Below are 13,843 nucleotides of genomic sequence, written 5' to 3'. Positions count from 1 at the left end.
TTTATTTCACGACAAAAATCGGTATTCGATACTACATACATTACAGTTAGTTCTAATAATCTAATCGATAATCAAAATATTACGTTCCCTCAATAATTATTTCCATTTGTCAAAAACCTAATTAAATATTATCGAACAATAAAGTACAGTTAGAGAAATGTTCAAATAGCAAAAAATATATATAGAAAAATTACCGTTATTCTGTACAGTTGGTGCAAATATAAGAGAACTCTTTTCATCTCTATGCATGCATACTCCAAAGCAGATGGGTGAAGGACGACATCTCTTAGGATCTAATAAGATGTATTATTACATAATTAAAAAGAGACTTGTTTTACTACATAATGTAACTGTAACATAATGTAAATGTAAAAAACATGTAAAATTGTGTTGGTTTATTTAAAAGAATACTAAACATTTGACGAATTATGTGATTCGAGTATCCGAAACAAGTCATAGACAAAACATCGATTGGTCTCTCCCTCTCGGTCTTCTCCATTCAGTCTATGCTGGTGTATGACATCATTCAGAACAAAGATTACAATTGAAATATCAGAAGCACCAAAATGTTATCATACAATTTTTTATACTGATTAAATATATTTTTTGTACACAAATTTGTTCAATCATCAAATATTTGTAAAGGTTATATTTTGAAAACTATCGTTGTTCGTCAAAAATACTTATCGGATAAGCAGCTGTTCTTAGCTAAGATGGCTAACAAATAAAAAGTTAATGTAAACTACGAAATAAAAAATAAAAATAAACGATGTATATCACATGTTCGTTCTTTTCTGCTTAAATAAATAACATTATTAAACACATTAAGTATTCAAACTACATTAATCTAATGTTTAAAAAATGTTTAAAATTTTAAGAATCATTTTTATTCAGAACATAGTAGTACTTCTTATTTTATCATTATTATATCTGTATCTGTGATTGTATTAAATTTAGTCTATGACATGGGCGGTAAGGTGATGCTTTCGCGGCGATCTTTTGCCTTGCCTTGGACGCCGTGTTCGTACTCGTAGTCGCTGATGATATTTTGAAGATTTATATATGAATAGCGAGTATTTATAAGTTTGTTTTTTATGAAGTGATCGGGTTATGGTTTAAAGATAGAAAGCCGGTTAAGAGACAATTTTATATGTGTTGTATTTGACCTGAGTACGAAGATTACAGTAGTCCTGGAAACTGGAGTGATATTTTGTGAGTGTCGACGTTTATGTGTGTCAACTGTGCTGAGAAGCGTTACTTATTATTTCTGATTGAAGGTAAGACATTAAAGTACCTAAATATAAAAGTATGAATTTTATGGCGTTCGCCAATTAGATTCAATTTCGACTTTTAGTTCGGAGGCCCACTGAGGTGACTCGAACCGATTGGTGCGGTTTGTTATTAATTATTTTAGAATTAAAAAAATAGAGGTAACCATATTATAGTTTTAATAGATTTTTTAGACGTAATAATTTAGTAGAATCCATAATTAATATTACTTACCTTCAAGATAAAATAGATAAAGTACGGCTATTGCTCAATGTTATTAAGCTATAAATACTTTTAGTAACCATCAGATGTACAAATATTGATTACTTAAGATATAAAAAAAGATTAAAATGAAATATCTTTTGTATTATACACAATGTAATGAAGGAATTTAAATTAGTGTATAGGTCGAATGAGATAAATAAAAGTGTTTCCGAAAAAATTGTGGACATGAATAATACTAAGGTGTGACATTATTGTTGCTTAAAATAATCATATAATATCGACCTATACCCATATATATCAAATCATATTGATTTACATACTAAAATTTAATTAATTATGTTATTAGTTATATAGAATATAATTAATAGTAACCTGTGTTAATGGTGTATAATGATTACAGTTTATCGGCTTGCACTTGCAGCCAATGATTTGTGACTATCATGTTGCTAAGCATTTAAATCATTATGATAGCAGTTCATTGTTGTGTGACAAGGTCAGCTCTTAGATACGATGGTTAAGATATATCTTTTAAACATCATAGTTATTACATCCAATCTGGGCTATGGTATTTGATCCTATAAAAAAAATCCACAGTTATTTTTAATAAAGAGACCTGTTAAAAAATTTAAAGCTTAAAAAAAATTGGACTTAGTATTTATTGGTTGGTATGTAGGTTATTGATTTAAAAATTTAATTGTACTTTACTTACATACTTTGTTTTAAAATGTTGGATATTAGTAACTACTGAGTTTCTTGCCGGTTCTTGGTATAATCTACTTTCTGAACCAGTGGTAGCTTTACATTGAATTCAACACATGACGATTCAAAAGTGCTTTTATAAGCCTACCTGAATAAAGCATATTTGGATTTATTTAATAATATAATGTCTTTATAAAATATTGAAGATGCAAGACAAAGATAAATTTTAATTTATTTATTATTGATATATGAATCACTATTAGAATATATTTAAAATTGACCAGAAAAGATAGTTACAGCAATACACAATTATAATTAAATTTCACTGAACTTAAATTACTGAAGTAACAACTAAAATAAAACTTATTCTGCTACTACATACTTCAGTGCTATCATAAAATTCTTAAAACTATTGAAGTTTCAGTTGAATATGTCGATGTCATGGGAATTAATAAACTTGTAAGTTTTCATAGAATGATTAACAAGATACAGGTATTTAATAAATATATAAACTTTACCTTTAATTATTTAAAGAATTAGTATTATCTAATTACCAAAGCCATGACTAATTGTCAAAAATTCCAAAGCTATGAATCTGCACTCTGTACAGGAAATCATTAGTTAATGAATCTTAAGTGTAATCTGGTCAAAAATACAAATACTCATCTCTTAATAATATTATATTATGAGGGTCTCCTGACCGTTGCCAAGGCAACCATTCCCGAGAGAATCTAGCCAACTGTGCAGGACATATTATACTGTATGCACAAACGCAGGTGCACATTCATAATTCATTGGGACGGCAACTCCAATACGACCAAATAGAGTTAAGATTTAGTAGTTTAGTATTTTATATTTATTTAATTATAAAATATTTTAGATGATTGATTATAATTTAAAAAACTTGTTACTTCATCACATGTTATCTTTTTAATGCAGACAAATAAAGAAAACTTCAACTTTATCATCTAGTTATTATAGATAGCGTAGATAACATTGCCATATATTGATAATACATACACCATTATGTATTTATAATTACAATTATTATTTCAAACTATAATAGGTATGTATATTTACTATTAACATCTTAATACAGATAAATCTTGTGTAACCGTTATGTAAGATTTGTATTAAATCAAAATAAAGATGATTTCATACTGCAATATAAATGAGTCATGTAAAATAATAGGTGGGAACACCAATTCTGACAAAAATAGGTTTTTGTATGGTAACACAAAATAAGGATTATTAAAGTTATTTATTTTTATTAGTCGAAAATGACTTGTACTTGCACATCATGAATCATCATTAATCCAGTCCAAGGTGTATGATACACCTACCAAAAATAAGTGCAGATTGGCCTTTAATTTTATATGTTCTTAATGACAGATTCAGAATGGTGATAGGTCTCATTCCCATATCACAGTCTATTCCACTGACAAACAGAATTGTTGTTGATTGTTGTGTGATTGACTTGCATACACTTATGTGACTGAATGAATGAATGAATGGTTACTAGGGACATGTTAAAGAATAGCTTACCCTTCATTAGCAATATTATTGAATGCCATATACCATCAACATTGCCAAGTGATGATCCCAAACCAACATGTGACTCATTTGTTTGTCTCACTACTGCTATAAAAAAATTACTATTTTCCAAGAAACTGTCTATTATAGGCTTAAGTATATATATACATATACTTATACTTAAATGTAATATGACCTATATATAATGGTTACTATAAGCCTAATAAAAGAAATATAGTTTTATTATGTTAACCCATTTATATATTATGTAGAAGATGTTTCAGTCTTCTAAATGACACATGCTTAGAGGAGTCAAAATGTATTTTTGATATTACAGTTACCGACATATTCAAGTCTTTAATCTTAAAAGATAGTTGCGTTAAAAGTGATGAGGTAATAAAATACCCCAAAGTCTTACCCCTTTTTGTCTATATATTTTAGACAAGCAGACAAGTAAATGGACCGTCTGACGTTAAGATCGGCCTTAGACACAGCCACTGTGCTCCCAATCAAGGAATCGAAGGCAATTTATCATTTCTGAACAAAACATACTTGTAGCAATACAAATGCAGAGTAATTGATTTAGCTCAAATATTGGTGCCAAATCTGTTCAACATTTACACCTCAAGAATTAAATTCGTTCATATAATAATAATATTAATAAGTGCTTCATAATTAATTACCTCTATTAGAATTTGCACCACACAAACACCTAAACAACATATCATAAACCTACGGCCAATATAGATAATAAAACCACAAATTTATAATAAAATCTTCTTTAACTAACTTTAACTTTAAACAAACTTCAAAATGTTTTTAGTGAAACATCTAAAATTCACTGATATTTTATGATAACATTTACCCTTTTAATTTATGTATGTGAAAAAGATATTTATAGATATTTAAGTCATCATTCTAATATACCAGATGGTTGTTGAGATTCTGAGTAAGTATTTCAAGGACTTGCTTGCATAATGCATGCCACATAAAGTCATTGTGGCATACATAATTAATTTTATCATTTGTTTTAAACTGGTTTTATTTAAATAACCTTTACTATTATATATTGATATAAATAATAATAATTGTTTCGAGATTGCATTAAGTAAGTATCTTTGGTTTGGCTATACTATTAATTATTTAAAACTAAAATATTTTTTTATCTTTTTATTTAATGCTTTTTCTAGCATGTTGATTTCAATCTTTTGTGTACCTTCGAAAAGACTAGTTAGCATAGCTAACAATAGTATAAAGCTTAAAATTCCCATACATAGTAAATAAAAAATATTTATATTTTTTGTTACAACAATTACAACAATAAAATAAAAAATAAGAGTGAAGCCCAAACATTTTATTAATGTGGCACCATATTTTAATTGGCACCAATATGGAAATTTTTGTAAACTATGAAAATATTTAATTAATTATTATTATTATGAAGTATGTGAGTTGTAGTGAATATAAATCAAAAAATCTGCTTGTCAATAGTTTTTTAAAATAAATTATAAATACAAAATATTATTTATGTGGTTACTGCTTGAATAAAACTTACAATTGTAACCCATAGGCTGGGTTCTACACTATTATGTAGTAAATATTCCATCTAAGTCGAAAGGATTTATTTATTTATTCCGAGATATAAAATATATGTAGAAAATAAGTCTCAACTCACTACAACATACTTTTAAAAATAATCAATTCCAGACTCCTTAGAGTTCAATGGCATGTCTACCTATTTTCCGCCCTCTGGACATAACACAATTCCCTAGTTGGATTCAATGCTGTATAGATATTTCAGAGGAAATAGGCAAGGTCATGATGAGAGGGGAGAAAAGAAGATCCGTATTATAATGTTGCCACATTACATACGTATTATAACAGTTATCCGTATTTAATTCACTAATAAAATAACGCTCAAATTTTTACTACCAATTTAGATACTACAATGTCGGTGTCGACGTAATACCAAGATTAACTAATATATGACGATTAAGTAATATTTCCAAAGTGTATTTTGCAATTTTTTTTTTTTTTATTATAGTTTTATTATTCGTTTTAAAGTCACGCCATTAATTCGCAGCAATTAATAACAGGGTGTATTGTGGGGTGGCAAGTTGGCAACAAAAGTGGGAGGGGCGTGCGTGTACTAGGGATATGCGGACTGCCGGCGCCAGGAGTTCCCGATCGATATTGCGGGCCCGAGTCGCTCACTCCGAGTAAACTGTGTCGCGACGCGCTCGTGCGTCGCTCGCGCCCGTTTCGTGTGTTCATACCTTTTAGAACTTATAAAATCTGTGCCGTGTATTACTAATTGGATGTACGGACATGAGATAGTCATCGATTACCATTGGTATGTACTGGTTACTCGATACTGGACCGTATTGTACCCGAAATCCAGACGAGGAGATCAATAGTTTGACGAATGATGTCATAAGTTGTACGCTAATTAGGAAGTCTGTAGGTGTAAGATAATTGCCTAATTTGTGGTATAAACCTTTGAAGGTTTTCCTAGAGACATATAGCATTTATTTAAACATCTACAAGGTCCGAATTTTAGCGTGTTAATGTCGTGCTTATTAATTTTTATTCCTATTTTTCAATCCAACATTACAAAATAATAGTTAATCCTCCTATTATTATACGTCAAAGTTTCCGCAATCTCTCGTCAATTTAATTTGTTTGCTGTCTCTTTCCACGCCCCCTGATGACCTAGAAAGCTAGCAAAATAGGTATAGAGAGCAGGCGCGGGCCTGGACCTATCTAGACAGACCCATTCCCCGAGCGAACGATTCTTTTCTGGAGCACATTGGCATGACTCATCTGAAGGAATAGTTGTCACAACCAATTAAAAGGTCAATAGTAATCAACCCCATATAACCCGACATGTTATTTTTTAATAGATACATAACTGCTTAATAGGAGTTCCAGGTCTTTTTTTTTATTTTCAATTATTGATTCGAACACTTTTATATAAATTTATAAATATTGAAATTGTAATTTAATTTGAAGATTATATCAGATTGTCACTTATTAAGAATAAACTTTTATTTACAGTTAATTTTTCTTCAGTACTTATTAGTATTTTAAATATGCTATGATATGATACGTGTGACTGATTAACGAGCTAAAAATCTTAGTGATAATATTTAAGAAAGGCATTTATTATCAGAAGATAAGTTTTATTTTTATTAAATGTATTAGTTACATAAGTAGTCGAGTCAGTGGGAGAGAGTTTTTCGACGCATATTTAATCATTTTTTCTTAATATGATGTAATAAGGTGCACTTAAGATTTTTGAATATAGACAATGGATGTACTTTGGATAAAAGTGGCCACACACATTCATAGCTCATATTGTTTTAATCCGTTCTTCACGTAAAAAAATATATTTTTTAAATATTTAATGCCTTTATAATTTGAAAAAAGTCTGACTGTAATTTTTGGTTTATTTTGTGATGTTTTGCAACACAAAATATAATAATATATAAAGGTTACCCAAACATGTAGATAATCAAATTGATATTATAAAATTAAGAACCACCTTTATCGTGTTTCAAGAAATAAATGTAAATATGCTAGACGATTAATAAATATTTAACGATATAAGAAAGCAAGGCTAGATTCCGTTTAAGGTAAAACAGTTTTATTCCTCTCAACGGATATTAGACGGATATCCATCTCGGTTCATCTCAATTTGGAATGCGTGTTCATCTTCCACAGCTATCGAGATCGTCTATAGCTTATAGTCTCCGTAATAATCTATGTAATACGAAAAATTAAATTTTACCTACAATTTTTATATTGAAGTATTATTTAACTCTTGTTATTGAAAATCAGTAGACAATATTCTCGCGTAATTTGTGTCGCTAAATATTATTTCTACTGTTTCAAGTTTGCAAAATTTGGATTTTGACACAATGAGTACTTTATTTATTTTGAGTTGGATGATATGCTTAGTACAAAAACAATACGATTTTTTGTGATAACTACTGATCTCCTCGCTAGACTGCTGTGCAATCTGTATTAAGGATCTGTATTACTTAGTTGTAGGTGTTTTATTGGGTCGAAAGGGTAGTTAGCACTAACTAATTATTCTACCATCAAACAGCAATACTGTGACCAGATTTAATAGCGAGTGGGTCAGTCTATTTTTAAGAACAAGGGACATAATATAGAACCCGTAAGTGGCGACGTCTTGGCGGTAAAATAAGTCGTTTATGTTTCTTTCTTCGGGTGAAGTTGACCACTTACAATCAGATGGCCCATTTTCTCGTCTGCCTTTCTAAAATAAATAAATGAGATGGCCAAGCAAATGTGAATATACAATAATACTGTATGGTAACTTTTATACAGTGCTAGCAGTCCATCGTTTAGGAAAATACATCGTTTTATTTACTCCTATTTTACAATAAATAATAAATCATTTGTATTCTCTACATTTGATCTTAATAATGAAATTTGCCATTTTTATTATCAGTTTTTACTCAACTTGTCAAAACACACATATTCCAATCGAAGTACGAATAAAGATAAACAAAACTTAGATTTAGCTATTTCATGCGATTTGCTAATAACTCAGCCATGTTGTGCACTACTGAGAGTTTATGATTAATATATCTTTATTTTATAATACAACAGTGTAATAGACACTTAACTATTTATATCCGCTTTAATTTCACTTTCAAAATTTCGATAACAGTTTCGCCTACGTTTAAAAAGCAATTTTCTAGCAAATCCATTGTAAAAATCATAGATTAATCAAGCTCTCGATGATATGGCGTAAATTTGCTGTCAAATGTTCTTTACTTGGCTTTTCTCTTCGTATGGTTGGAATAGAGTATCAGTAAATGACATTTTGAGGAAAAAATCGCCTTGGACGTTTCATAACTTTATTCACAATAGCAATTAAAATGTAGTTTTGAAATTATTCAACAGCCTATTATCTCGTTATAAGTAATAAGGGCTATAATAATGTTGATAAAATCACAAAAGCCCACTAGACCGTGTCATCCTTGGTGATGTCATACAACAATGCATTTATTTTGGCTTTTATGCTACAATGTTACGGTATGATGTCACACCAATTTGTGCATCTTTTAATCTCCTACACAAATCTCATATTACTTCATGATAATTCAGCCATGTTCGTTTCAAATCACGTAGATTTTAGGTATGTAAATTAAATCATTATCATTATTAGTTCCGCCTGATTGTAGAAGTCTTCTATGTCTTATTGACGAAATTGAACTGACGTATTCTACCAATGTCATTTGAACGCAGAGCTGCTGGTCTACAATATACATACATAGTCAAGTTATGTATGGAATTATTTGTCTTAACTACGTTTACTTACTAAACTGTAGTTGTTTTTTATTTGTATATAAAATAAGAGGAAAGCCATACCGTACCAAGTCGCTGGTGGCTTTTTGCAGACCATCATTTACCACCTACCAGTCATTCTACTGTCAAACAGCAATGCGGGTTAAGGCTAGCGTGGTCGTCGGCGCATTGACGTTGAAATAATTTGAAAGTGGGGCCACCTCCCATTTGCTTGTCTGCCTTACTTAATAGGGAAAAAATAGATTTGTGCCAAAACATAATACTTATCGCAAAAGAAAAAAGTATCGTTAAAACGATAAATTACATGCGACAAAAATCTTGAAATGAAAACGTATATGAATTATTTAATACTTACGCCAGCAATGTGTTTGTTCTAGTCATATCTCAAGTTATGTAATGCATATTGTAAACAAAAAAAATATGTAAATATGCATAAAGTCTTGTGTTATTCTAGTTCAAGTGTAGAAAAGAATCGTTGTTATTACGTTGCTAATTTTGTGTCAAGTACATTCAGACACACTTAGTCCGTTCGTGGTGATAAAAAAACATGATATCATCGAACGAATTAAACTCAGCGACTGTTTGTTTAAGAGTTTCATACGCTGTAACGGCTTTACAATATTGAAATAGTTGCAAGTCCGGTTCCAGTTGCATTGCCTAAATCAGATGTATCTGGCGAAACCGCATTTAAGTCGTTTTTTTTTCATGCAAGTAAAATAAACGTAATTTCGTTTAAAAAAATAATATTACGAAAATGTATCTAAATTGACCTCCATTTAAAATAAATGATATTTAAAAAGTAACGAATTCTCTGACTGCGGAATATTTGTGTAAATTGCATATAGATTTAAAAAAATAAACCACCACCTTAAAATTTTCAAATGCCATATATTAAAAATCTGGTGATTATACCAAAATATTACTTATTTAAGCTTTAAAGCGTTCATACTGAGTCTTACATACATATAGGTATAAATATGAATAATAAATATACAAAATATAATATCATATCGATATTAAATAACTTGAGCTCACTATACATATTAAGTAGATTACTTTTTACTTTTAAATTAATTTCGAAAAGAATAATGGAAATATCCCAATATATAATTTATATAAATATTATTTTCTTTATAAGTAGGCAGTCCTGTAATGAGTTACTTCATGTAGCTTCTTATCACTACGACTTAATCACTTCTTGATGATAATTCTGGTAAGACGACCTTCGATGCGCCAGTTATATTTAGTCCACAAACAAACTTTTATTATGCATTTTACTATCTGCTATGTTTATGAAGTCAATCTATCTTCTGTAGTATTTAAAATGCACGACGCGTTTGCAGTAAACAAGTGCAGCATAAAATCTGCATACAGTTTCCTTATCTATGAATACGTTTTTTTTTTATTCAGCGTGTAAATATATAATGTATATTATTAATTATTATTTTAATGCCATAAAGATCCAAAATAAAAGAAAAAGGTAATCACGAGCGAAAACCATTCCATACATAGAAGGATAGATTTTCAATTATGCTGTAAGTTTTATCATATACGAATTTTATGTACATATCAGTCTCTAAGTACCAAACACCGTCAAACAGAAATACTTAGTATTAGTGTGTTTCAGTTAGAAGAGTGAGTGAGCCAGTGTAACTATAGGCACAATTGATATAACAGCTTCCAAGGTTGGTGGCGCGTTGGTGTGATGTAAGGAATTGAAGAAGTAATAAACATCTTACTGCGTCTACTGGGTGGTGGTGACTAATTGCCATCAGGTGACCCACTTGCCATCTGTCTATCTGTTTTATGTTCACAGTCCATCTGTCTATTACAAAAACAAAGTGAGAATCGACTGGCAAGGACAAGCAACTAAAGCTCCAAACACTTAAATTTTTTGTTCCTATAGCTGACCGCACATTGATTGCTTTAGAATAGAATAGCAACACTTAATAGTGTTAATGTCTATGGATGGAGATGACCTATTACTATCACGTACCCAATTAACACTTACACTCCTAAAGTAAAATAAACAAAACCCAAAGTACGGGCAAACTTGCGTTTGAAATTCCTATAGAATTCGTACCGATTCTAAGTGCAATTATAATAATAATATGAACAAAATAAGTATTGCCATGGTAGCAGACTTTCTAGTATTTATAAAATATAGTTGTACTGTGCGGTTTAACCCACGTTGACGTTACCCCGCCCTCGTCGGCCGTAGAGTTTTATATTGTCTATAACGTATCTTAATATTTACGAAAATAGTCAGGTTGTGTCCCGTCAATTCACTTGTATTAAATTTGAATTATTTATTGTTTGTGTTATTCTTCAAAATTTAATTGAGTTTGTTACCTCAACCGTACCGATCAATCTCTTTCGTTTCTTCTCCATCCTACGTGACATTGGCAAAATAATCTGTGCCCTGTCGGCACAACTAAAAGCTTTTAAACTAAAATTTGAATGGAATTATTTATATAATATTTTTTGTTATGAATATGATCTGGATACATTTTACTCCTCGGTTCCTCAGCGTGAAGGTTATAAATCAATAAATGGACTATCTCACCCATGAATATACTTTGTTAATTTCAATAAAGCATACAATCTTTCCAACTATATAAGACTATATAATATTTATGACTTGTATTGATAAAATATGATATTATATATTATATAAAACGAGAAATGAAATAGTTCTCATGGGATAAAAGTCGTGGTAGCAATATCACTGTGGCTCGTTGTTAGCTCTAATGAAACCTGTTTCTTGTTTACGTTATCTCATAAATTGTAACGTTTTCTATTGTAATTATCAATATACGTTTGTTCAGACTCATTACTGACGATACGACGACGAGTCATATCAATAACAAATTCGGCTCTAATTTATCGTGATTCCCTTTGACCTCTGTTTGAGACAATGTTACATAATGGTCTTAATATTTTTTACTTAAATAATGTATTTAATAGAAATATATGTATATTTTAGATACTAAATAAGTGGGTGTGTGCGCGCAACTTAATATTAAATTTTACTTTTTATTAAGATGAAGCTTACTTTAAAACGAACTTTTCGAGGGAGGCAAGAAAAAAATATTTGTTCTTATACTAATAAATATTTAATAAAATATTTAATAAATAATAAATTTGTAAAAATAGCACCCAAACCATAACTATATAAAAATAAATCGGTTTTCGATATGAAGTAATGGTACATATTTCAAATATTTTCGATTAAATAAACAAAACACATTCCACTCTTACGGTTTCTGGAATCTGCTTCATACATGGTAGTCTAAATATAAGTTTGGACTAGACAGTTGCGGGGATAAAACTATCAGACGTGACGTTACTACGTTTTAAATTATACATTGATAATATTTTATTATAATAAAATATTTCATGGTTAATAATTCCATAGTTGTTATTACGAAGTTGAGGTTTGCAGCGAAAAAAGTAATAACGTTGCCGAGTTGTGATTTCCGATACTTCAAAAGTCATAGGAAAGCAATTTCCTAAGAATAAAAATATACGTAGTTATTATTTTATTCATCAAAGATTGTGTTGATAAAAAAAATATTAACATCGTCGTATTTTTAATAAATAATATAAATACATGATTTCGTTTTACACGCATAAGAATAAATGTAAAAATGCTAACGCAATAAAACTAAGAACATGCATTGGTAAGCCCTTTCATATCTGAGTATTTGAGCAACCAGAACGTTAATTGCGCTAACAAAACGTTCGTACGAGACTTTCTAAAGTATTCTTACTGCAATGGTGCCATTGTGGAGTACCATTACTCCGTACCAGAACCCGTTTCCGACTTGAATTTTATTATGTACATTTTGTATACTGTTATGAAGTTACTCGGTGATTGAATGCTAATAAAGCTTTTGTGGAATGAACGAACCCATCGTACCTATTCATTCCGTACTTGGAAAGTAGACAAATGTATATTGATAGTTTAATTATTTCAGTTATAGATACATGTTATACCTATCCCATTAATAACGTTATTCTTTTAATACATTTATTAGGTTCCTATGCGTGTTTATTCTTAAATTTCGTTTGAATTATTCAAAAGAAAATCTTAAAGGAGGTCTCTAGTATTTTTGTTCTGCTCGAAAACATCATCCTTTATTTGTATAAAGTCAAATAATAATTATTCAGTTTGTAGAATTCTCATGAAATTAATATTGCGGTAAATCTTGAAATTTTAATTCATTATTTTAAAATTTCATTTTATATTCAGCTGCGAGTCCTGAGTCCTCTACCGGGGTCGTCGACCTCTGAGCCAGTCCGTCTTGCACTCGCCGGCTCACGTAACAACCGCTTTCTGAACGTTCGCCTCTAACATAATATCCTATATTGATATACATCAGATACGACCTATGTGCTAATCTAATATCAAAAATCTAAATATTTTTAACTAAATACAATCATAAAATCGACTGTGAATCGCCATGTACAGTAATTATGTATTTAAATTTAAAGCTACCCGTTTGGATTGTGAATCCTTCTGTTACTTAATTTGAAGGATAAAAATTTCAATACCACATGTCGACTTAATTCCACAATTTTCTATAAAGGCAAAATATTAATGAATTAAAGTAAAATGTATAATATTTATGTAAGAAAAAATACATATTAATATATCGAAATAATAATCTGGCCTATAAATTCGAACACGATCAATTAATAATTGTAATTATTGATAACTCCTAAATTTTAACATAAAAAATACAACCTTCAATAAAATGCTGTATGATTA

At 29.8% G+C, this 13,843-nt stretch overlaps 1 protein-coding gene across 9 annotated transcripts in view; it reads left to right on the top strand.

The window, feature by feature from the left end:
- Positions 1-982: 982 nt before the first annotated feature.
- The window catches only part of LOC125068609 (spectrin beta chain), a 50,790-nt gene continuing 37,929 nt past the window's right edge, over positions 983-13,843 (top strand). For 6 of the 9 annotated variants that reach the window (XM_047677823.1, XM_047677825.1, XM_047677820.1 and 3 more), the window contains exon 1: positions 983-1,277. The gene's annotated coding sequence lies outside the window, so the exon portion shown is untranslated. Of the gene's footprint in view, positions 1,278-5,935; positions 6,080-13,843 lie in introns of those variants that run through there. The other 3 variants (XR_007119785.1, XM_047677827.1, XM_047677821.1) reach the window with 2 other exon arrangements.

Source organism: Vanessa atalanta, chromosome 14 (genome assembly GCF_905147765.1).
Source record: "Vanessa atalanta chromosome 14, ilVanAtal1.2, whole genome shotgun sequence".
Classification (NCBI taxonomy): Eukaryota; Metazoa; Arthropoda; class Insecta; order Lepidoptera; family Nymphalidae; genus Vanessa; species Vanessa atalanta.
This window is presented reverse-complemented; position numbering and strand designations above follow the sequence as displayed.